This window comes from Gallus gallus, chromosome 1 (genome assembly GCF_016699485.2).
Source record: "Gallus gallus isolate bGalGal1 chromosome 1, bGalGal1.mat.broiler.GRCg7b, whole genome shotgun sequence".
NCBI classification, from domain to species: domain Eukaryota; kingdom Metazoa; phylum Chordata; class Aves; order Galliformes; family Phasianidae; genus Gallus; species Gallus gallus.
The window spans coordinates 74357484-74380955 of record NC_052532.1 but is presented as its reverse complement, the minus strand read 5'-3'; the positions used below and the strand labels follow the sequence as shown (position 1 = coordinate 74380955).

At 40.7% G+C, this 23472-nt stretch overlaps 1 protein-coding gene across 2 annotated transcripts in view; it reads right to left on the bottom strand.

Annotated features, from left to right (window-relative positions):
* NTF3 (neurotrophin 3) overlaps positions 1-23472 on the bottom strand; it is a 73087-nt gene that overhangs the window by 6797 nt on the left and 42818 nt on the right. Inside the window, exon 1 of one of the 2 annotated variants that reach the window (XM_040701581.2) lies at positions 306-5983. The exons of the other annotated variant lie outside the window; for it this stretch is intronic. The gene's annotated coding sequence lies outside the window, so the exon portion shown is untranslated. Of the gene's footprint in view, positions 1-305; positions 5984-23472 lie in introns of those variants that run through there. 2 annotated transcript variants of the gene reach the window in all.

The window sequence follows — 23472 nt, the reverse complement described above, 5'->3', positions numbered from 1 at the left end:
ACCTGTGAAGATAGTGGTGTACTCAGAAATTCCAGTCCAGAAAGATCATGTAAAGTTGCCTGCGACACACAGCCTACTTGACATCAAGGTATATCATCTTGCCTGACTTAAGTGAGTCTTCAGTATATATCAATTATAACCATACATAAAATTGAATCAGTATAATTATCTTTCTGTGCAATATGTACTACACATGACCTTGTTCTGTGGTTGTAGAAAATTTTAGAGATCTTAGTTTGAATCTGGAAAAATTGACTTAGCATTTTCTCTGGATTTACATCAAAATGTATCCCTTGTTGACCTACCTGTTTATGATGAACTCATCATTTGACAAGGAACTCGGTACTGGAAGAATGCAGTGGTAGATAACTTGATTCACTTTGTGCCTGTAGCTTCCTGTACCTCCAAGTTCCATTTCCATTCCATGTATTGGTAATTCAGGAAGAGCTACTGACATATTCCATAAAACTCTTTTTTCCTGAGCTGCTGAGAAGCTCTGGAATTGGTTTGCTTTTATCTTTTACTATTCTATGTAGTCTTCCAGATATTTGGGATGTACCTTTGATGCTTTGAGCTACCACTAGACTCTTGCTAGAGGTGACTAAAAAGAGTGGGCGGGTATACAATTCAAAGAAGCCATTAAATGTGGTCAGAAAACACTGTGCTGTGTGAAATTTGGAGAAGTACTGGACATCAAAGTAGGAAAATATTAATTTCTTCATATTGGTCCCTTTGTATAGTGTCAGTCTCCCCTTACTCAGAGATGCTACCTCAGCTTTCAAAAGTGATTGAAAAGATGTCAACAGGAGCAAAGATCCTGAGCAGAACTAGAAGTAGAACTAAATGACAATTAAGCAGTCTGAATGGAACAGAGGACTTATAGGAACAGACATCACCGTGGCAGGAAAGCCAGCAAAAACTGATAGTATATAGAGCAGATTGTTAATGTGCGCTAAACAAGTTTGACTAGGAGACTGCTGACATTCATGGCATAGCAGGTAAAAACAAACGTTACTAAAATTTTGATGCATTGCAATGTTGTTTGATCTTTCAAGTGCAGCTTAGCTTTATTTCATTTTAATGGTTTATACCCTTGTGACGTTGACAGGTGACGTAGACAGGTTAGATGCTGTCTAACATATGTGTCTTGGGGAAGTCCTAAATTTAGGAGAAATAATTTTACCTATTATTTTCATTAAGAAATGAAATCCCTGGCAGACTCTGGTAAATTACTTTCCAATCTATTCTGACACAATGCTTTACATAAGATTGGAAAGCTTTCTTTTTTCTTCTTTGTGGTGATTAAAAATAATAAATATCTTTTATTTTGATTACTCTCCGAACAGTCTACACAGCTGAAGAGTAAAATGTCATTTAATATGTGCTGTGAAAATGGTGAAACCCTAGTACTGTGAGACATGGACTAAGTATCCACTTTTAAGTCATTTCTGAGAGGAGCCGGAATAGAAGCTGGTGTGACTGGTAAATTTTTCATTCAGCATTGTAATACCCAACATGATTTATGTAAGTCAGCTTGAAGTATGTGACACTTTCTGAAAAATTTAAGAGCAGCTTTTTTTTTTTTTTTTTTTTTTTTCTCCTCAGACTGGGCAATGATCATTTGTAGTGGCTGACAGCTTATTCAGGCTTTTGCCTGATAGTGGTGCAATTATTCTCATTGCTTGCTAAACTACTTTCACAAACTCTTGGAAAACAAGAAGTAACAAAATGCTCTCTTCATTTTCTAATCTTTATAACTTCATTGGGAAGAAATGCAGTCCTTACCTTCCGAGGTTTGGGAGGGAGTGAAAATGTACAGAATGAAAAATATCACCGCATCATGAATATTCAGATGGTAGAAGATAGATTATGAAATAATTGTGCATTAACATATGCACTGTATTTCAGAATAGAAATTGACTATTTGTACAACATATGCCTGTAGAAGAATTTATTATGATAGATGGCTGCAGAGCAGTGAGTGCCCCAAGAGATGCTATGTCCCTCCTGGACATTTCTGCTTCTCAAGACACAAAAATTTCAACATACACAGTTTGAAACCAAAGATTTCACAAGAGCCAGGCCCACTAAGAAGCCTGAGAATTCAGACATAAAATCAAGTGGGACTGGGTTATGGCAGCTCTGTGTTAACCCTCCCATTCTCAGGGACAACCAAACTGTAAGCTAGAGTGAAGGAATTTGAAACCAATTCATTCCTCTTGCAAATGGGCTGGGGAGTAGAGAAACACACTGTATATATGAGGAGGAGGGACCCACAGTAGATGAGTAGCTTTTAATTATGAGTTGCTCAAGGCCATTTTCAAGAGAGAACACATCTCAACACTGAGTATCAATAGCCTCCAGTGAGAGGTATACACTTAATATATTGCAGTAATGGAATTAAGCCTACTGAGTCACTGTCGTTTCCTCTTAAAACACTTATATACTCCAGTATGAGAAGATCACTGGCACTTCAAATGAATCTACCTTACTATCTACTATTACAGTTGTGATCTTGACCCTACTTTTCTTTGTAGAAAGCTTTCCCAACTGGTGAGAGCTTTCTGAGGGTTAGTTTTGTGATAATACATCTGCTGTGAGGAATAAACTGCTTTCTGAACTGTTAAACACACTGTGTAGAACTGCAGAAACTTTGGTTCTTTTCTGATGCAGTTGATAGCAACTTTTTATGTGTCTACATTTGATTCTTCTGCAAATGTATCTTCTTGGAGATTAGAAAGTGATCGATTTACACATACCTATCTGTTTCCAAGAGAAAGGTAAGCACTGAGCAGCTCCTCAATGCTTACCTCGCTACTTGGAACAACTGCTTCTCACACCTTATGCAATGGTAATTCTGTTAGGGTTTGACCCTGCACCTTTGCCCCCTCTCCACTGACATGGAATTCAGGGCAGCTGAAATCTCCCAGAGGTGCTGGACACTCTCCAGCATCTTCTAGCTATCACACCAGGAGACGTGACTATTAATAATGTGTACCAACTGCACTAGTTGCACCCTCTGCTCTGTGATCAGTTACAGAGGCAGGAAGATATTTCCTCAGTCACAGCTAGGTCTTTTTCTATTTTAATTTCTTTCCTCATTTATATTTTTGCGACATGATGATTACACCTGTCTGCTTCTGCCCAGAATGCCATCATGTAGTTTCTCACTAACCAGCTGAGTAATTAATCTGCATATTGAGAAAGTCAGGGTGAGGTCATGGGAGGTTGGGATCCTGGTTCCAATAATTTGTTGAAAGACTTTAGTAGAGTCAAAATCTCTGTTTATGACTTGCTACATCTGCAAAATAAGGAACTCCACAGAATGATGTTGGCATTTTGTTATTCTGGATAAATACTCAAACATCCTTTTCTTTCTCCCTCAAAGAGCTGTCGTTGCCCTACTAAGACTAAAGATTTTGTCTCTCCATATGAGGCTTGACAACACTGCAGTATAATGCCCTCAATGCTATATGGGAGATGTCTGTCTGTTTAGAGACTAATTAGACATTTAACATAAACATTCCATAAATGTTCTCAATGTAAATCATCCTGTTTTCTTTTACAGCCCTCATGTCACTGATATTTGAGCATGTCAAAAACATTTATGTGTATTAATATGGAAGAATTAGGGAGGATGCTCTTGTTAATGTTTTAAACAGACTGGAAACATAGAGGTCAGATGTAATTAACAAGGTTGTACAGGCATTCTGTTGCAAACCTGGAGTACAGAGAATATGTTTATTTGTTTTCATGTTGCACTGACTTCCTCAGAAAACCCATCTGGAATGTTGTATGGTAAGTTGATCACTAGAGTGATAACTGTGAAATGTATGGAAATAAAAATAATGCCATCTGAGATGAGCAATTAGCCACATCTTAGTCATGACGAAGAATTAAAGCTGTAGCTGGGGTAAACAATCTCTGCAAAAGTCTTCTGCTTTCATATTATTCACCATGTAACTCTGAAAATTGTCCAAGGTAACAAGAAATCGAAAGGTCAAATTCTTAGTTAAATCAAGAAATTCCAATGACTTTAGTTGATCTGTATTAATTTTACAAAAACTGATAATTTGCCCATAGTTTTGCATTTCTCTATTTTTTCACTTTGTTTTTTTTAATCATTTGAAAAAAATAGAAATAGAAAGTACAGGAACTAAACCATGATGGAGAATAATATAAGGTAAAATAGTATTTTCATTGCTAATTGTTAATAGCAAAAGGGTCAAACAGCAAGTAAATTAAATTTGCAGCAGAATTGGGAAGGAATGCAAACAGCAGTTAGCAAAGAAAAATGCAATCTCTGCTGGGGAGATGACATAAAATATTGGCAGAAAATTACAAAATGATTGTCAAACTAGAAATTACAAGTTAGTATACTGGGACAATAATGATCTTGAGCAAAGACCTAAGAATTATTGAAAACTTTAGAAAGGTGTAATATTTAATAAATGCAATTACCATGGCATTTCATTGCAGAGCTAGGAACGAATTGGCCATTTTTGTAGCACAGTAGAAAAATAAGGAAAGCTGTTCGAAAGTTGGAAGGTACTGTCACATAAAAATAAAGTAAAGAAAGAGCAGCAAAAAAGACTAGAAGGCTTGTATAACTGACCTTTAAGGAATTTGCCTTGAATGTGCAAGCTTTTGCTATAATGTGATGACAGCAAACCTAGTGCAAAGATCTAGAAATTGTAAACACTGCTAAAAGCGAGTGTTCACTTTAGGGTGGGGCAAAGGAATGCAATCAGGAAAAATGAAATTAAACTAAAGAAAGAGAAGTTAGGCTGATCATCAAAAGAAATTCTCAAACTCTACAATATGTTTGCAAACAAGCCCAAAGCCACACCAAAGAGGCCTGTTTTTATGTTTTGCTACAGTCCTGAAACTCCACCCAAATCTTTTTTTTATAAAAATATTTGACAATCCTTTCAAGTCAATCTGGATCTACTTTGGCTCAAACAGGGCCAATAAATTGTTTTGTATTAGTCAGACAACAGTTCCCATTTCTCCTTTTGGAAAGATAAGAAGATCAGCCTTTTAGAGACTTTGAAAAGTAAGATATGAGGTATAAAGACATCTGACGTGTTTTCGTATTTACATTCCTACTGGATGAATCATTTACATGCAGGATAAATTTTTTTCAAGAAAAAATTAGAGATTTTCAAAAACATATACTTTTATATTAGATTTTCTGGTGTTAAAAAAACACAAGCAGAAGAGTCTTTCAACTTGTGAAATTCAAAATAAGGTTTTGCTGGAATTTACTTTGAAAGCAAGAGGATTTTTGTTCTCTTTTGCTTCATTTAATTTTAAAAACTAAAACCTTCCTCATCTGTCTTTTAAAATATTTTCTAATTTGGTTTTTCTTTTTATAAAATAAGGAAAAAGTCAAACCAACTTTTTAATGGGTACAGGAAAAGCTCGTATTCAGAAGGAAACAGAGATAGAGGAAATGCCAGTTAGAAGTTAAGTGACCTTTCATTTAGTTTGAATAAAAATTCCTGAACAGAACCTGAGAAGCTTTTGTTGAAAAGAGAGCTTCTCTTTCATTTTCTGAAGGCTAAACTGTGACCTGAGAATGCCATTTGCCTGGAAATCAGGAATGCTATTCGGGCAATAGTGTATCTCTCTAGGTCTATAAGGTACCATTTGATTAGAAGGAGCAGCATTCCAGCTCAAAAGCTTCTCCCAGGTACTGCATGAGCCTTGCTGTGTCTTCACATGTAATGCACTTCTGCCTCAGCTGTGTTCAATGGGACTGGGACTGTCACTGTGCAAGGGGCTCAGGGGAGAAGCCCTATTTTATTTTAACTAAAACTGCACCTGTGTTGGCTTTGCAAAATCCCTTGGCTCCTGGTTGCTTAAAAGCTGTGCAAAAGTACATCCTTGACAATTTTGTGAATCAAGTTTGTTTTCTGAATTGCCTCTCCATACTCCTCAAAGGTTCACGAACCTCCAAATACAAAAGAGAACATGTTAGTCATACATGTGCAAAGCTTTGGATGTAGATGCTGTGAAGGCAGGACTTCTGAAGAACAAGAGGCCTGGTCCAAATAAATTTAATCACCAGAAAGATCTCATTAATTCAGCACAAATTGGACAAGGCTTTTGCAGATAAAGGGGTTGTGGGGATGACAATGTGGCTACAGACAGTGGCTGTTGGATCCTTGTTCTGTCATACAAGTAAAATGTAACTGTGTTGTTTGTGTCCAGACCATAATAAGGAATTTTTACTGCACAATAAAGCTAATACATCTTTCATGGTTATTGCACAGGTGCAACAGTTTGCTCATACTAGCTTGGAATATCTTTAAAGTCATTCTCAGAGAAAAGCAGTCTGTATTTCTGATAAAACATAGGGAAGTGTGGGAAACGAAAGATTTTAAGTTTTTCTCACAAAATCACAGAATTGCAGGGGTGGGAAGGGACTTCAAGACATCATCAAGTCCAACTCGCCCACTAAAGCAGATTCCCAACAATAGGTTGCACTGGTCTTGAATATCTCCATAGAAGGTGCCTCCACGACCTCTCTGGGCAAGCTGCTCCAGTGCTCTGTAAAACTTACCATAAAGAAATTCTTCCGCATGTTTATTTGGAACATCCCATGTTCAAGTTTCAGGCCATTACTCTTTGTCCTAACATAACACATCACTGAGAACAGACTTGCCTCATCCATTTGCCTACAACCTCCCTTTAGATTTTTATAAACATTAACCAGATTCCCCCTCAGTCATCTTTCCTTCAGGCTGAACAGTCCCAGAACTCTTAGCCTTTCCTCATGAGGGAGATACTCCAGGTTTCTAACCATATTTGTAGCCTTCTGATGGACACTCTCTAGAAGTTCCGTATCTCTCTTGAACTGGGGAGCCCAGATCTGGACACAGTATTCCAGATGTGGCCTCATTAGGTCAGAGAAGAGGAGATGGATCACCTCCCTTAAACTGCTGGCCACATTCTTTTAAATGCAGGATACTACTGACCTTATTTGCCATGAAGGCTTTACCATTGCGGAACTACTTTTCAGTTGCTCTCTCACATCTTCCAGCACTAAATTCCTTTATTTGGGTTTTGCTCCTATTGTACTTATTGCATGTTTTATCTTACATTACCTGAGTCAACATGTAAGAAATTGTTAAACTAATTAACTCAGATATATTTATTTCTTCACTCCTATTTGCCAGAAGTCTAAGTTAGTATTTTCAGAGCTAGCTGATATCGAGCCAGAGAGTTACAGAAGGAAAAGTATATTGTACTATACATGAATGTTTAAAGGCTTGTCTACCCTCAGAAGTGAATGCAGGTTGTGAATGTGAAATTTAAGCCCAACAGCTGCTTCTGAATAACTCTGTGGTTAGACAAGTTCTAAGCATCCTCTCCTACGGCTTTTTCCTCAGCCAGGAGGCGAACAAGCATAACTTCTCACTGTGGGCCCAGGTGAGCCTGATGAGATTTAACAAGGCAAAATGCAAGGTGTAGTACTTAGGTTGAAGTAATCCCAGATACAAGCACAGACTGGGAGAAAAAGTCCTTGAGAGCAGCTCTACAGAGGAGGGCTTGGGGACCCTAGTGGATAAGAAGCTGGATGAGAGCCAGCAGTGTGCCCTTGCAGCCCAGAAAGCTAACAGTATCATGAGCTGCATCAAAAGAGGAATGGCCAGCAGGGAGAAGGATTCCTCTCCTCTCCTCTCCTCTCCTCTCCTCTCCTCTCCTCTCCTCTCCTCTCCTCTCCTCTCCTCTCCTCTCCTCTCCTCTCCTCTCCTCTCCTCTCCTCTCCTCTCGTCCCAGCTGGAGTACTGCATCCAGGCCTGGTTGCCCCAGAGCAAGAAAGATTTAGAGCTGTTGGGGAATGTCCAGAAGAAGGCCACAAAGATGATCAAAGGGGTGCAGCATCTCCTATGAAGAAAGGCAGAGGCAGCTGGGCTCATTCTGTCTGGAAAAGGCTCTGGGGAGACCTCACTGTAGCCGTCCAGTACTTAAAGGGAGCTTATAAACACAGGGGAGACTGACTTTATACAGCTTGATAGTGATAGCACAAGGGGGAATGCTTTTTAATTTAAAGAGGAAATCTTTAGAGGGGAGGGCGTTTTTTACTCACAGAGTGGTGAAGCACAACAGGCTGCCCAGAGATGTTGTGAATCACAGAATCACAGAATTGCAAGGATTGGAAAGGACCTCAAGAGACCATTGAATCCAATCTTCCTGCTAAAAGAATACAATAGGTTGCATAGATAGGCATTCAGACAGGACTTAAATGTCTCTGTAGAAGGAGACTTCACAACCTCCCTGAGCAACCTGTTCCAGTATTCCGTCACCCTTAACATAAAGAAGTTCTTCTGCATGTTTGTATGGAACTTCCTACGTTCAGCTTTTGGGCCATTACTCCTTATCCTATCACTATGCACCACCAAGAGAAGCCTGGCCTCATCCATTTGCCTCCCACCTCCCTTTAGATATTTATAAACATCAATCGGATCTTCCCTCAGCCTTCTTTTCCCCACGATGAGCAGATCAGGTTTACCGAGCCTTTCCTCACATAAGAAATGCTCCAGCCACTTTATCATCTTTGTGGCCCTCCGCTGGACTCCTTCTAGGAGATCTCTGTCTTTTTTGGATTGGGAAGCCCAGAACTGGACACGGTATTCTAAATGTGGCCTCACCAGGGCAGAGTAGAGGGGAATCACAGAATCACAGAACCGTAGGGGTTGGAAGGAACCCCTAGAAATTATGGAGTCCAGCCCCTCTGTCAAAGTGGGCTCCCTAGACCTGGTTGCACAGGTAGGCAGCCAGACAAGTCTGGAATGCCTCCAGAGAAGGAGACTCCATAACCTCTCTGGGCAATCCATTCCAGTGCTCTGTCACCCTCACCGTGAAGTTCTTTTGCATATTGCTGTGGTACTTCCTATGCTCCAGTTTATGGCCATTTCCACTTGTCCTGTCCCCACAGATCACTGAGAAGAGGTTGGCCATGTCCCTTTGTCTCCTACACTTAAGATATTTGAAAACATTAATAAGATCCCCTCTCAGTCTTCTTTTCTCAAGGCTGAACAGACCCAGGTCACCCAGCCATTCCTCACAGGGAAGATGCTCCAGGCATTTCATCATCTTTGTGGCCTTCCTCTCTCCAGGAGATCCCTGTCTTTTTTGTACGGGGGAGCCCAGAACTGGATACAGTACTCCAGGTGAGGCCTGACCAGGGTAGAGTAGAGGGGGAGAATCACCTCCCTTGACCTGCTGGCCATGCTCCTTTTAATGCAGCCCAGCACCCCATTGGCCTTCTTGGACAACAGGGCACACTGGTGGATCTTGGCCAACCTGTCGTCCACCATGACCCCCAGGTCCTTCTCCCCAGAGCTCCTCTCCAGCGCGGGTCATCTCCCAACTTGTACGGATACTTAGGGTTATTCCTCCCTAGGTGCAAGACTCTACACTTGCTCTTGTTAAACCTCATCTGGTTCCTTTCTGCCCAACTCTCCAGACTGTCCAGGTCCTGCTGAAAGGCTGAATGGTTCAGGACCGCCTCCCCCAACCTGCTGGCACCCCAAGAAACTGTTGGCCTTCTTGGACACAAGGGCACACTTCTGGCTCATGTCCAAATGAATGCTGCAGAGTTGCAGGTATTCAAGGCCAGTTAGAATGGGGCCTATTTGATGGCAACCCTGCTCACCGAAGTGAGTTTGGAACTAGGTAATATTTAAGGTCCCTTCCACCCCAAACCATTATATGAATGAATGAAAGCAACTTTTCTTTTCCTGGGAGATGGGATTTGGGCAGTATTTGAAAGAAAGTATTTGAAAGAAAGAAAAGATCAGATGTTACAGATTTCAGCTATAAAATATAGACCCCATAAATGCACTGTAGACATTTAATTATGCTCTCTTTGAGGTTAAACTTGCCATACCACTAGATGCTGAGATATGCAATGATCTTGGTTTCAGAAATACTGAGGTAATGATAAAACTGATGCCTTGGTGGGTTAAAACAGCTTTTGTATAGTTAGTTGATTAAAAGTAGAGTAAAGTAAAATAAAATAAATAAGTATATGCAAAAAAATATGACATGGTGTATTGTGGTTTAGCCTGGCAGGTAGTTAAGCACCACACAATTGTTGACTCACTTCCCCTTCATTCCCAGTGGCTTAGAGGAGAGAAATGGGAAAAAAAAAAAAAAAAAGAGGATAAAAAAACAAAAAACAAAGTAGAACTCATTGGTTGAGATAAAACTATTTACAAAGACAGAGAGAGAAAAGGAGAAGAATAATAGTTATGACTATCTTTGTTTATATATATGAATGTATACAACAAGTGATGCACAAGCAATTGCTCACTACTCCCTGACTGATGCCCAACTAGTCCCCTGAGCAGCAGAAGAGAGTGAAATGAACTCTCACCGCCTTCAAAACTCATTCCCCATTCAAAACGCATGATGTCATATGGTATACAATATCCCTTTGGCCAGTTTAAATCATCTGTCCTATTTCTGTTCCATCCCAGCTCCTTGGGCCCTTCGCTAAGTCCTGGCTCTGCACAACACTGTTTAGCAGCAACGGTAACCCATCAGTGGGTTATCAGCATTGTTTTTCTTCTAGAGCCTATGCTTACGCATAACATCGTACCAGACACTAAAGAAAACAACTCCTTCTCAGCTGAAACTAAGGCAATATCCACCCCTTATCCTTATTCCCTTACTCATGTTCAGGTCCCACAGTTTCTACACATCCTAACTGATTACCATCACCTATCTTGTTTGTCGTTGTTGTTGATTTTTAATATATATACATGCACATTATTTCCATAGTCTGTGGGCTATCCATTTGAATTGTCCATGTTATTCATACAGTTCATAACTTTGAGCTCCATCTGTCATAACAGTCCTTCAGTGCAGGAGGGATGATTCAGTTTTGGGTTACTGCATACAGAAGCTAGTTCTGGTTCCATCACAGTTCATTCTTTAACCACGGTAGTTCTTATTGTATTACAGCTAAAAAGGCATATAAAAACCATAATAATGACAACATACAGTATTATGTAGCAGTTTAACATCACACAATTCAAATTATTGGCTCTTCTCACCCAGCATTAACTCACCTTGAGGTACACAACGGGCATCCCCATCCACATTACCCATCATATGCACTTAGGTCCCTGAGCAAAAGCAATCCCATGAATAGGCTTGCCTTTGTCTGGGGCAGGAATAACCCAGTCTGTCTTGCCCAGCTCGTTCTTTATGTGTACCACCTGGTCTTCGTCCTCTTCTGTGATATGCAGGAGGTTTGACTGGGCAGGATCAGCTCGGTTGGCAGAATCCTGAGTGTTGACTAACCGTGCAGCTTTTGTCAAATATACGTTGCAGTGTTTGAATGTCCCAGCACCCACTGGTCTCAAGGCAGTCTTTAACAGTCCATTCACCCTTCCCTTCAATAGCTTCTACAGCTCATTGTGTAAGACTCCATACAGCAGCCTTCCATCTCTGATGCTTTCTCATGATGCAACAGGACCCATCAGTGAACATTTTCTAGCAGTTTGTGATGCAGTGGAGCCTCTCCAGCACGTGTAATCTCCTCTTCTGGTCATATTCTGAAATCTTAAGTCTTTGGGCCAGTCCATAGTCACTTCTAAGCTTCCTGGATGACTGAGATTCCCCTTTTGAAACTGTTGTGTGATCCATGTGACCTACTTACTCCACATAGCATCAGTTGGACGATTTGGGGACACGACCCTCCCTTTGAACATCAAACCCAGCACAGGCAGTTGGGGTGCCAAAAGGAGCCGTGCTTCACTACCAACCACTTCTGAAGCAGCTCAGAACCCTTCATTTGCTGCCAATATCTCTTTTTCAGTGGGAGTATAGCAGGCCTCAGATCCTTTGTATCCGTGATTCCTAAACCCTGGGGGTCAAACTCAAGTCTCCCCTGGGCCTTTCTTCCTGAAGCTCCATGTAGGGACATTCTCCCCACCTGCAGCATAGAGCACATTTTGTTACATCTTGCCCTGTCCAAATCGGCCCAAGGGCTACTGCGTGAAGTATCTCCTGTTCAATTTGCTCTAGGGCCTGTTGTTGTTCAGGGCCCCATGTGAAATCATTCTTCTTTGAGGTCACTTGATAGAGGGAGTTTACAGTCAGACTGTAATCTGGAATACGCATTCTCCAGAAGCCCACAACATCTGAGGAAGCTTGTGTTTCCTTTTTATTAGTTGGTGGAGACATAGCAGTTATTTAATTGATCACGTCCTTCCTTGGGGATCCAACAGTGTCCATCTTGACATTTTATTCCTAAAAATAGGATTTTCTGCACAGGTCCCGTGATCTTACTTTCCTTTATGGCAAGATCAGCTTTTAGAAGGATTTAAATTATTTTCTTCCCGTTATCAAAAACTTCTGCTGCTGCGTTGCCCCACACAGTGATGCTGTCAGTGCACTGCAGGTATTCAGGAGCTTCCTCCTGTTCTGGATCAGATTGTGAGAAATGGCAGGGCTGTGTTTTGATACCTGGGGCAGTCGATTCCAGGTGATTTTTTTTGAGAAAGAAGCATTCACAATGTCAGTTCTGGCATACAACTTGGCTGCCTTTGTCTGCAGTTATTATCTGGCAGAACAACATGTAGCAGTGGTGTGACTTCATTCAGATCACAATTGTCCACTGTTAGGCAACATTCTTCACTGGACTTCTGCACTTGCCATATGGGACTAGTGAAGGGTAAGCGAGTCTTGCTGATTTCTCCTTGGTTCTCCAGTTGGCAAATCAGCTCATGAATGGAAATCAAGGAGTCCCGGTTGGTATGTTATTGCTGCCAGTGCACCGCTGTACTAGCAACCAGCACCAGCAGTTCTATTCTTAGCAACCCCACAACAGAAGAGTCTTCTGAGAGACCAAGCAAGGTAGACAGCTGCTTAATATCCTCTATCTCCAAGGCAGCTATCCTGAAAGCCCACCAATACCCTTTTGGGCCCTTGAAGAACCCTATCCTGAGATAATCTGTGCTAAAGATGCACAGGGCCTCTGAGCCAGTTGCAATGGAGTCCTTTTGCTTACTTTGGCATCCAATACAGTTAACCGTTGGGATTCCCCGTTACTCCAGAAATACAGATGGGTTTTACCCCTTTATAACGTGATGGCATTAGAGTACGTTGTGCACAGGTGTCCACTAAAGCCTCATATTTCTTTGGTTTGGACGTGATAGGCCATCGAATCCACACAGTCCAATGCACCCGACTGTCCCTTTCCTGCATCTGGCTGGAGGAAGGGTCCCTCTAGTTTTGCTTATGGTATTCATTACTCATCTCTGGTGTATGAGAACCAACAGGCTCATTCTCATGCTTGGATACAAGATTGCACTATCTTTGCTGTCTGGAGAACTGCCTGCTGGAAACTGAAGCCTCCATATTCCAAGGAAGACCCACTGTTGTGATTGTTTTCCCTTGCAACTCAAGTACCCATGACTGTAGGGTTGAGGTGGGTTTTCCATCCCACTTCCTCATATCCTCTCCACCGTCACGAGGGTAAAACCACCGGATCGTACATGGTGTGTATCTACTATATCCTCTCTCTTGAGCAGAGGAAGGCTTACTCCTAATGGATGAAGTACAGGTTCATACAGCTGGAGGAGCAGTTGAAGCTGTTTCTTTTGCTTTGAGTTGTCGAACCAGTTTCTCTGCAGCTGAGACACAGGCCCTTGGGGAGGAAGAGGGACTATCTTCATATTGTCAAAACAGGCTAGCCTTTTCATCCACTACTGGCTTTTTGTCATCTTTCCAGTTCTCTCCTGCCAGGGTGCTGGCATATGGTGATGGTGCATTCCATACAACTCTCTGCCACAGAGGTCACCTACGTATCATGTCATCTGCATCTGGGGAACTGGTATTATTGTCCAAGTTAATTCCATACATTGTCTCTACCACAGAGAGCTCCCTCAAGTACTCCATGGTGGTCCGTATGCCTGGCTTAAGTACCACGTCTTTCTTGAAAGGATATCTTTCCTTTACGGCTGACAAGAGTTGCCACCAAAAGGTGAAAGATTGTATTCCTTTTCCAATTGCTTTGTCAGCGGTACTTTCCCTAGAAACAGATGCCAGCTTCTTGGCTTCACTGCCTGTTAAGTTCAGGGTACTGGTTCCGCCACCCCAGAACCTAAGCAGCCAGGTGGCAATATGCTCACTTGTGCGATAGCTGTTATTTTTTCACAAATCTCACAGTTCACTTATTGTTAGGAGTCGGATGGTTTAAGTTTCTTCTTCTTCCTCCTGCTTTTGTGATGGTCACATTCCTTTTTTTTTTTTTTTTCTCCCTCCTCTGAACTTATAAGCTTATCTCTTTGCTAAATATTCTGACCTTTGTAGACATTTTTTGTCTTGCTTATGGGAGTAACTGATATTGGCACTTTCTGGTTCCCCAGATGGACTGCGGGGTTTGTCACAGGGCCTGGAGTGACCATAGGACTGGTTGTGAGGATCGTGGCACCTGCAGGGCCTTTCAGTAGGGTTGGAGTAACTGCAGCGTCTGTCAAAAAAAGCCGAAGCAACTGCAGAATCTGTCACACGGGTTGGAGTAGCCACAGGGTCCATCATGAGGGCTGGAGTAGAGACAGAGTTCATTGCAGGAGTTGGAGAAACTGCAGAGTCGTCGCAAGAGGCAGAGGAATTGCAAGGTCCCTTGCAGGAGTTAGAGCAACCACAGGGCTCATTACAGGAGCTGGAGCAACCAAAGGGCTCAGTTGGCACAGGATGGGCCCCAACATGCTGCAGTGATTTGCGCCTCTTCAGGATTGCCAGGGGAACAGCAGATCTTTTCCAAATATTCTACTAGTTTTTCAGGGTTCAGCTGTTGTTCAGAGGTGAAGGTCCAAACCACTACAGGTGCCCACTGTTCCAGGCACCTGCCCATACCATCCTATACTCCCTGCCACTCAAAACTATCCTGCCTTGGGGCCGATCATGGGATTTTATTCTTAAATAATTGTTTAATCTTAAACATAACCTGAAACACATTCGTGACTCACGCTGGTTTGAACATCCCATAGGTATTCAAATTTCTCAAGAACTATTGTAACTAGCTCTTGAGCTCTAGGGAAAGAAGGAAAAGTGAAAGAGAGGCTGAGGAACTGATAATACTAATAGTATAAACAGTATGGCTTCCAAAACCCAAAGATGACTGCAGTGATGAATACACACAAAACAGCAGTTTCTCAGCTGCCAATTTTGTCATGATGTAAGTCAAGGTCACTCAACATAGCAAAATATAAACCTTAATCTAATCCCCAGTAGTGACAAACAATGCAGCAGGGAAAATAAGCAGCACGCAAGGTGCTACACAATACAGTTTCAGGAGAGGACTCTTAAAAATCTTCTGTTAACATGCTCTGGTCAGGTCTGCTGTAATCTCAATCCTTTGTGCCCCATGCTGTGTGCCAGAAACGATTGTTGTGGTTTAACACAGAGGTAGCTAAGCACCACACAGTTGTTTGCTCCCTCTTCCTAGTGGGATGGGGGAAAGAATTGGGAAAAAGAACAAAGTAGAACTCACGGGTTGAGATTTTACTAATATAAAAAAAAATGTAATATAGAGAAAAGAAAAAGGATAACTGTTATGACTATATAAATATATACATACATGAATGTATACAACAAGTGGTGCACGAGCAATTGCTCACCACCTACCAACCAGTACCCAGCTCACTCTCTGAGCAGCAGAAGAAAGACAAACTCCTATTCCCTTCAAAACTCTCCTCTGGCAAGTTTAAGTCAGATGCTCTGATTCTGTTCCCTCCCAGTTAGTATGAGATGAGAAACGGGTATGGCTTTGGCTCTGTCTAACACTGCTAAGCAGCAACTATCTTTCCCCAATATTCTACTGGTTTTTCAGGATTCTACTGTTGTTGGGAGGTGAAGGTTCAAACCACTATGTGTGCTCACTATTCATACCATCTTATAGTTTTCCATATGATTCCATACTGTCTGACACTGACACTCAGAACCATCCTGCCCTGTGGCAGATTGCAGCATGATTTTCTTAAATAATTGTTTAATCTTAAACATAACCTGAAACACATTCATGACACATAGTAATGGTAGCACACTCGTTTGAACATCCCTTGGATATTCAAATTTTTCAAGAGCTGTTTTAACTAGCTCTTGAGCTTTAGGGAAAGAAGGAAAAGTGAAATGGTGGCTGAGGAACTGCTATAAAGTGTCATCCTCTGTCTTCTTCATGGTTGTGCTCCCTGAGCAGACAAAGGGAAGTGCATAATTGCTAATACTTGTCATTTATTTCAGCCCAGATTGGTCTGGTTCTGTAACTAAATGGGGTGCGGGGACCCACAGACTCACACCCTGAGATAGACCTAAAAACAAAACAGCAACAACAAGCAAAGGGATAAAACTGATTTACTAAATATGATAACAGAATGCAAGATAACACAGTGCAATACAACATAATTGGAACTGAAGTTAATAAATCAAATAAATCAGAGATTCTCCAAGAAGTGAAGGCCTTACTTTAATGCTGAAGGCAAGATGGCTAGGGAGCACACATTATAGAGATGAGAAGAAAAAAAGAAAGGGAGTCTCGTGGCTCCCAAGCAGTTTTTATCTTTCCTTCTGAATGAAAAATGATAATGGAACAGTGAAGTCTTCTGGGAGATGTAGTTCTTCTTCTCTTCGGTGGAAGGTACCCTGGAACCATCTACAAACTACTGAACTGGAACATTAACTCTTAACTCTCATTAACTCTGAACACCGCATGGTGTTACGATGTGGAATACTGATAACAAAAATCATAAAACCATGACAATAGTATAAACAATATGGCTTCCAAAACCCAAAGATGACTACAATGATGAATACACACAGAACAGCAGTTTCTCAGCTGACAATTTTATCATGATGTAGGTCAAGGTCACTCAACATAGCAAGATAAAAACCTTAATCCAACCCCTAATGCAGCAGGGAAAATAAGGATCAAGCAAGGTGCTACACGATATAGTTGTAGGAAAAAACTCTCAAAGAGCTCCAGAAATTGGGAAAAAATCTACATCAACATAATGACCAGCAACAATCTAACTACAACAACACCCCATGTAAATGTGATTCAGTCAAATCTGCTGTTACCTCAACTCTTCAAGCGCTGTGTTGGGTACCAAATTAATGGTTGTAGTTTAACCCAGCGGGTGTCTATGCAGATGGGGGAGAGAACTGGGAAAAAAAAAAAGTTGAGCTCATGAGCTGAGATAAAGCTATTTACTAAGATAGAAAAAAAGAAAAAAGAAAATATTTTTTACTATATATATATGTATATATATGAATGTATGTAACAAGTGGTGTGCACGCTCACCACTACCTGACTGATGCTCACCTAGCCCCTCAAGCAGTGGAAGAGAGTGACATGAATTCCCACCTCCTTCAAAACTCCTTTTACATGATGTCAAAGGGATATTTCATACATATGACCAATTTCTGCTAAGTGTCCTAATTCTGTTCCAGCTCCTTGGGCTCTTCGCTAGGAATGGTCCTGGCTCTGTACAGCACTGCTTAGCAGCAACTATAAACGTCAGTGTGTTATCAACATTGTTTTTGTCCCAGAACCAAAAACATAGCATCATACCAGACACTCTTGACTAGTATGAGAAACAACTCTTTCAACAACATTACCCAATTTTAAAACTGTGAAATGATGACTCTCCTAGAACAGCTCCTAGCGGCAGTGAGAGCTTACAAATGCAATATGTGCCCTGAAAGACAGTTTCTTCCGTTGCATCTAAGTCCTCAAAAAAGCCATTGTCCATTTGGAGAAAAAGTCATTCAAAGAATTGGCGTTACTGTATAACAAATTGTTTACAATTAAGTCTGTCCTGAGGGTAAAAACTGTTCAGGTAAATCTAGGTATTCTGCATTGTTTTTCCTTGTCAAAATGTGTCTGAAGTGGAAAATTGCTTTTAAGTCACTTAGTTCATGGGTGTTCATATGGATAAAATTTTCAGGATGCAGTTCTCCTTGAGACATGGAAGTTTTCTAATTTTAACTCTCATTAAACACTCTACTGAGTTTGACTATGTTTAGGGGTTAGTGCTCAGGAATGGTGTGAGAATTCTGGTCCTAGCTTATCTGAGTTCATGTTTTCTAAGTTGTACGTTTCCCCACTGAAATGCAGGATTATTGCTGTGTGAATCCCTGAGCTGAATGCTCTGCTAAATTGCATCCTCAGTATCTGCTAATTTGCAGAACTGAGCCCTCCCTTCTGAAGTCAGAGTGTAATATCTATGTTCTGTTGCACTAATGCTAGCTCTGCAACATTGCCTGGTCCAAAACTAATCTAAAAACTTCCTTCCTTTTTGGCATCACACTACCTTTTCTTATATTTCAGTTCAGTTGCCATTTTGATGTAGGTCCAGAATGCTTTCCTCTCCCTCCTCCTTTTTGAGGAATATATTTGAAAGAAGAATTTTAGAACTGGGAATACTTTACACATACTGTCTACTGCCAGCCATCTGATCTCCAAATATTTGATAGAAAAGCAAGGTTTTACACTGAGAATAGAAAGGAAACAAACGAGATACATAGAAGTAGGCTTAAACATTGGCTTTGCCTCTCCTTCAAGAGTCAAGAAAACAAATTCTTACTGAAGAAATTCATGCATTTCATGAAAGTGTCCTTCTGAATTCTGATGAGAGTTAGTTACATAATTGGATAATTGCCTTGCAGGTGAGATATGAGCTGTGGAGGCACTGGTGGAGTGCTACACTCTGTTTTGTGAATGATCAGGTATTCACTGCTGTCAGAGGCAAGATATCATAGTTGGATGCACAAACCAAACTGCAAGAATAGGTACATGAGAGCAAACAGAAGGCAAGCGAATGCTGTTGGCAGTCATATGGCAGGCATGGCAATGCTGCAACATGAAGCTTTTCCATACATAAGAATGGCTTTGTCAAACACCTGCTTTTGCTATGATTTTACAGCTCAGACATTGAAGCCCAGACAGGTTGCGGGACTTGTCTGAGGTCATGCAAGCCCAAGGCCATGTAAGAAGTGCAGGCTTTCATGTTTTCTTCTCAAGAGATGTAGACTGTGGTTGATTCTACTCAATGAACTAGCCTCTTCCTCATGATTCTTCTCAACTGACCTCAGGCCCCAACTTCCTTTCTACACCAGACAAAGTTCACTGAGTAAGCAGATCAAAATGAGAAGAGCTTCTATGTCATATTTATTTCCCCTGAAAGGGTAGTAGAGAGAAACAATCCTTACTCTAGTGAAGCCAGAAGTAATTGAGATGCAAGAGAAGTGAAAGAAGATGATCCAGAAAACATTGCAAAGCTGTCCATGCCTGGATCAGGCAGAAGATATCAGAGGCCTGCAGAAAACAATAGAAACTTGCAATAAACCTTAAAAAAGTAGGAGGAGAATGCAAATCAGGCATGACAGTTCAATAATGCTCCCAGGCATCAACAAAGCAATCAACTGAAAAACTTTTCATTTTTCATTTAGTAAAAGCATGGTCCTAGACTTCACTTTTCACAGTAGAAATCCCTGATTAAAGTAAAGCCAAATACTCTTGTGCTTCAGGAAGTAGGAGAATAAGGGAAGATTACTTTGGATAATAGCATAACCTCACAGTGTAGCCTATACAAGAAGAGATGCAGAGCTATATCTCCCTAGAAGCAAAGTCCAGAATCACATTTTATGGTAACTGTTGAGTCACAGTCTGAACCACTGATTGAACACCTGGGGAAAGGACTCTGTCAGCCCTGGGAGCACAGGTGAAGGCAATTCACCTGTGTGACCAGAAGGAGGTGGAGACTGGCTCCGTCTTTCTTAGACCTCATTTAAGGGCTGACTGCCACCCTGGAAGGATCTCTGGTTGGAGATCCTTCACTTGGAGTTTCTTCTGTGAGCCTAGATCTTTGGAGATGGGTGAGCACCTTTACTTTTCCTTTGAAATATCATTCTGTCTGTCCTATTCCCTTTGCTGTTGCACTCCTGTATTGACCTTCTACTGCATAAATCTTTCCAACTGTAACACACATCAGATTAGAGACACAGTTCCTCTCTGTCTTCCCTCCACCACTACGTGTTCCCTTTGCTCCAGTACAAGAGTTGATTACCTCATCCTTTCTTTTTTCTGACTAATTTCATGGAGCAGTTTAATCTCCTGTTCTCATTAGCTAGTAAGGAAGGGGCCTGGGGTCAAGCTTGAACTGTCTGCCCTTCTGTCATCTTAACACCTTCTCTCCATCCGCTTCCTTTCAGAAGGGTGTACTGAATGAGCAGCCTCTGCTCTCCTTACTGCCAGCAGTATTGCAATGAGCAGGCTGAACTTCGACAGTCATGAGAACAAAGTTGTGGGGAAGAGAGAGAGAGAGATGTATTCTTGTCTTATATTCCCACCTTACTACTTAGTGGCTGTGGCAATGTGGTGGATTTAACCCAGCAAATATATTGTGTATATAGTCAGAGATGAAGGTCTGTGTTAAAACGCTATGGGATATTACAGGTACTTAAAAATGTGAGACTATGTTCATTGAAACCTGTGAAAGACCAGCATCTTCCTAACACAATTGCAGTCTTCCACTAGCAAACATGGGAGGGATCCCACTTTAAATACAAAGCAAAGCAGTCTCATCTTTAGAAACTTTTGGGAGATAAACATATTGAAAAGCTCTTTAAAGTTAAGAGGCTAATCAACATTTTTGGATAACTGGATGCAGAGTGGATAACATTCTCAGACTTTATTGACAATGAGAATACAAAGAGGTTTGATGAGCTGTGAATAGTGACGGAGCAAAGGTAACCTTACCTGTGGCTTGCACTAATGGGAAGATTGTTGTATGGCAAACAGGTATTGGACCAGAGAGATTATTGCATTACAAAGGAATAATGAAATAAAAGATCTTACCTGTGTCCTGGGCTTGCAGAAGGGCTCCAAGAGGAGTGATCTCCAGATACAGATCCTTCCTCCTTGGGAATCAGCCCTTAAATGGGGGGGGTCTATTTCTATTTCACTCAGGTGAAATTGCGCTCACCTGTGCCCCTGCAGCTGACTCAGAGCTTGCCTCAGGTGGTCAATCAGAGGTTCAGGCCATGATTCAACGGTTCCCATACAATCGTAAATACTCAGAATATTTCTGTGCCCTTCAGAAAGAGCAGTAGCATACACATACCTCTTTTCTGTTCCATGCTTCTATTTTCTCCCCCTAAGCCTCCATCTTTTTGTTGAAAACACGTTAAGCCTCAGAGATTTCCTCCCTAGCTATGTAATGATGGTCTATCTCTTGTTACTGTACACAGGGGAGCACAGTCTGCAATTTCAAGCTTTCAGTACACCTTCAATCAAAATACAGTTAAGTGAAAAGCAGAGAAGAGCATGGAAGATCAAGACTGAAAGATTCAGGATATCTGGAGTACTGAAGTCATTTGCATGTACAGAGATAAAATTTACAGAGAAAATGCTATGCCCATGTTATTTAGGAAAGATAGGAGACATTTCGGGACTGTTAGAAACTAAATAAAATTGCAGACTATCTATTCTCATTTTAAATTGTTATGCTTGGGAAGAAATCTGTGTATGCAACTCATAAAAATTGAAGCTCAGAGGCCAGTGTCTACCTTCAGTCATGCAGAAAGCACAGACTATAGACTAAGTCACATACAACAGATTGTAATCTGGCATAGTATCTGAGCTGGCTGAATATTGTATTACGTAAATGTCAGTACTGATGAATTGTTATGAAGAGATCCTGTAGGGAATTGGTGAGGTGTTAATGTTCCTAAACAATGAGATTCCATTTACTTGAGGAAATCTTAAGAAACAGTGCCATGTCTTCTGATTCAAGTTGTTTGTTTAGACTTAAAATAACTACTGTCTTAAGTACTGCTTCTTCAGATTTATCATGGTGTAAGTTAGAGAGAGAATGTTGAGGAGGCCTTTCCATGTCTTTCCATCTCTAGAAAAAGCATGGAAGAAAGCATATGGAAATTTTTGAACAAGAAGATAAAGCCGTCTTTTCAAAATCTTTTATTATCCTTATCTAGATTATCTAGATGGTAATAAAAGAAATGTCTTAAAATACAATTCCTCAAAAATATATTGTAATTTCACTGCCTTTTTCCTACATGTCAGTTGAGGTGAAGAAGAGTTTAATCATAGTATAAACACAGTGACCTTTCAAATTCCTTTTTCGATTTGTTTGTTTACAGCTAAAGAAAATTGTTGACAGTACAGGAATTGTGTGGGCTCAAGATTTGAAATTAAAGTTCTGGAATCATTTTCAGTATTTTGCTACAACTTCAGTTCCAGAAGCCCTCAGTTTTGTTTTGTTAATGGATTTAAAGTCATTGCAATAATGAGTGTGAACTTTAGATACATTCCAGCATACAAACTGTAGGCAAATTTCCATTCTGTTTATCTGTGGTAAGGTGTCTAAATAATGTATTTTGTGTTAGTTGACGGAAATCTGCACCACTATAAATTCAGCCATTCTGAGGCTTTCTCCTAGGGATTGAACAGGTTCAGATGAGAACCTGTAATTTTTGTCTCTTTACCACTTTTATTTATTTTCATTTAGTTTAGTTCTTGCACCTTAGACCCTAGAGTTCTTGTCCTAGTGCATTATTTTACTGGTTAGCACTTAATGTATAATAATCAAGGAATTACACTTCAGCTCAATATGTAAGAGACAGTATCTGAGATATCTAGCAGGCAAAAATCCACTATATTGAAGAATTTATTCAAGGAACTCAAGTGCAGCAAGGTAAGAACAGTCCTGTGGTATTCTTGCCAATATCTTATTCTACACAGACAACACCAGGAGAACATTTTCAAGGCAGGAAGTTTTTCCAGAGATGTACAAAATGGACAATTTATTCCTTTTTACTAAAAGAAAATCTTTGCAATCGTATGACTTTCGGGTAAAGCTGAGGGGAATGAAAGGAACAGAGTTAAAATTTCATATTGAATCCATAGTCATTTAGATTTTATTAGCAATTCTCCTTGGTACTCTGGGAAGGCAAAATTTAGCATTTGTAATGAAACAAAATCCCACAAACCACACAATTAGGAAGAGGGGAAGAGAATCAAATAATCATCACAATTTCTCTTCAGGCCCCAGATAGTGGCTGGCTACTCTTGATAAGTGAATTAATAAATACAAAGGAATTGTATTCCTTTTGAAGGTTCTCTAGTTGCAAGTTTCCTTAGGCACTTTGTTTTCATTTTCTCTTTTGAAGACATTGTTTCTCCTTGCTTTAGTTACTCTTTAGGGTATGCTACTCTTTAGGCTCCATATGTCACATATCCTTTGTATGAAACAATTCAAAGCAAATTCTCATTTCATCCTCGTGACCTGATTTTTAAGGCCTTACTGCTATGAAAGGCTAATATAGATCACTTCGATCAGACTCTCTCTCTTCTGTTTTCTAAATGTCATTTAACTCACAATAAGGCTTTTATTTTCTTTTCCATAAAAATAAGCCCAAACAAGTCTT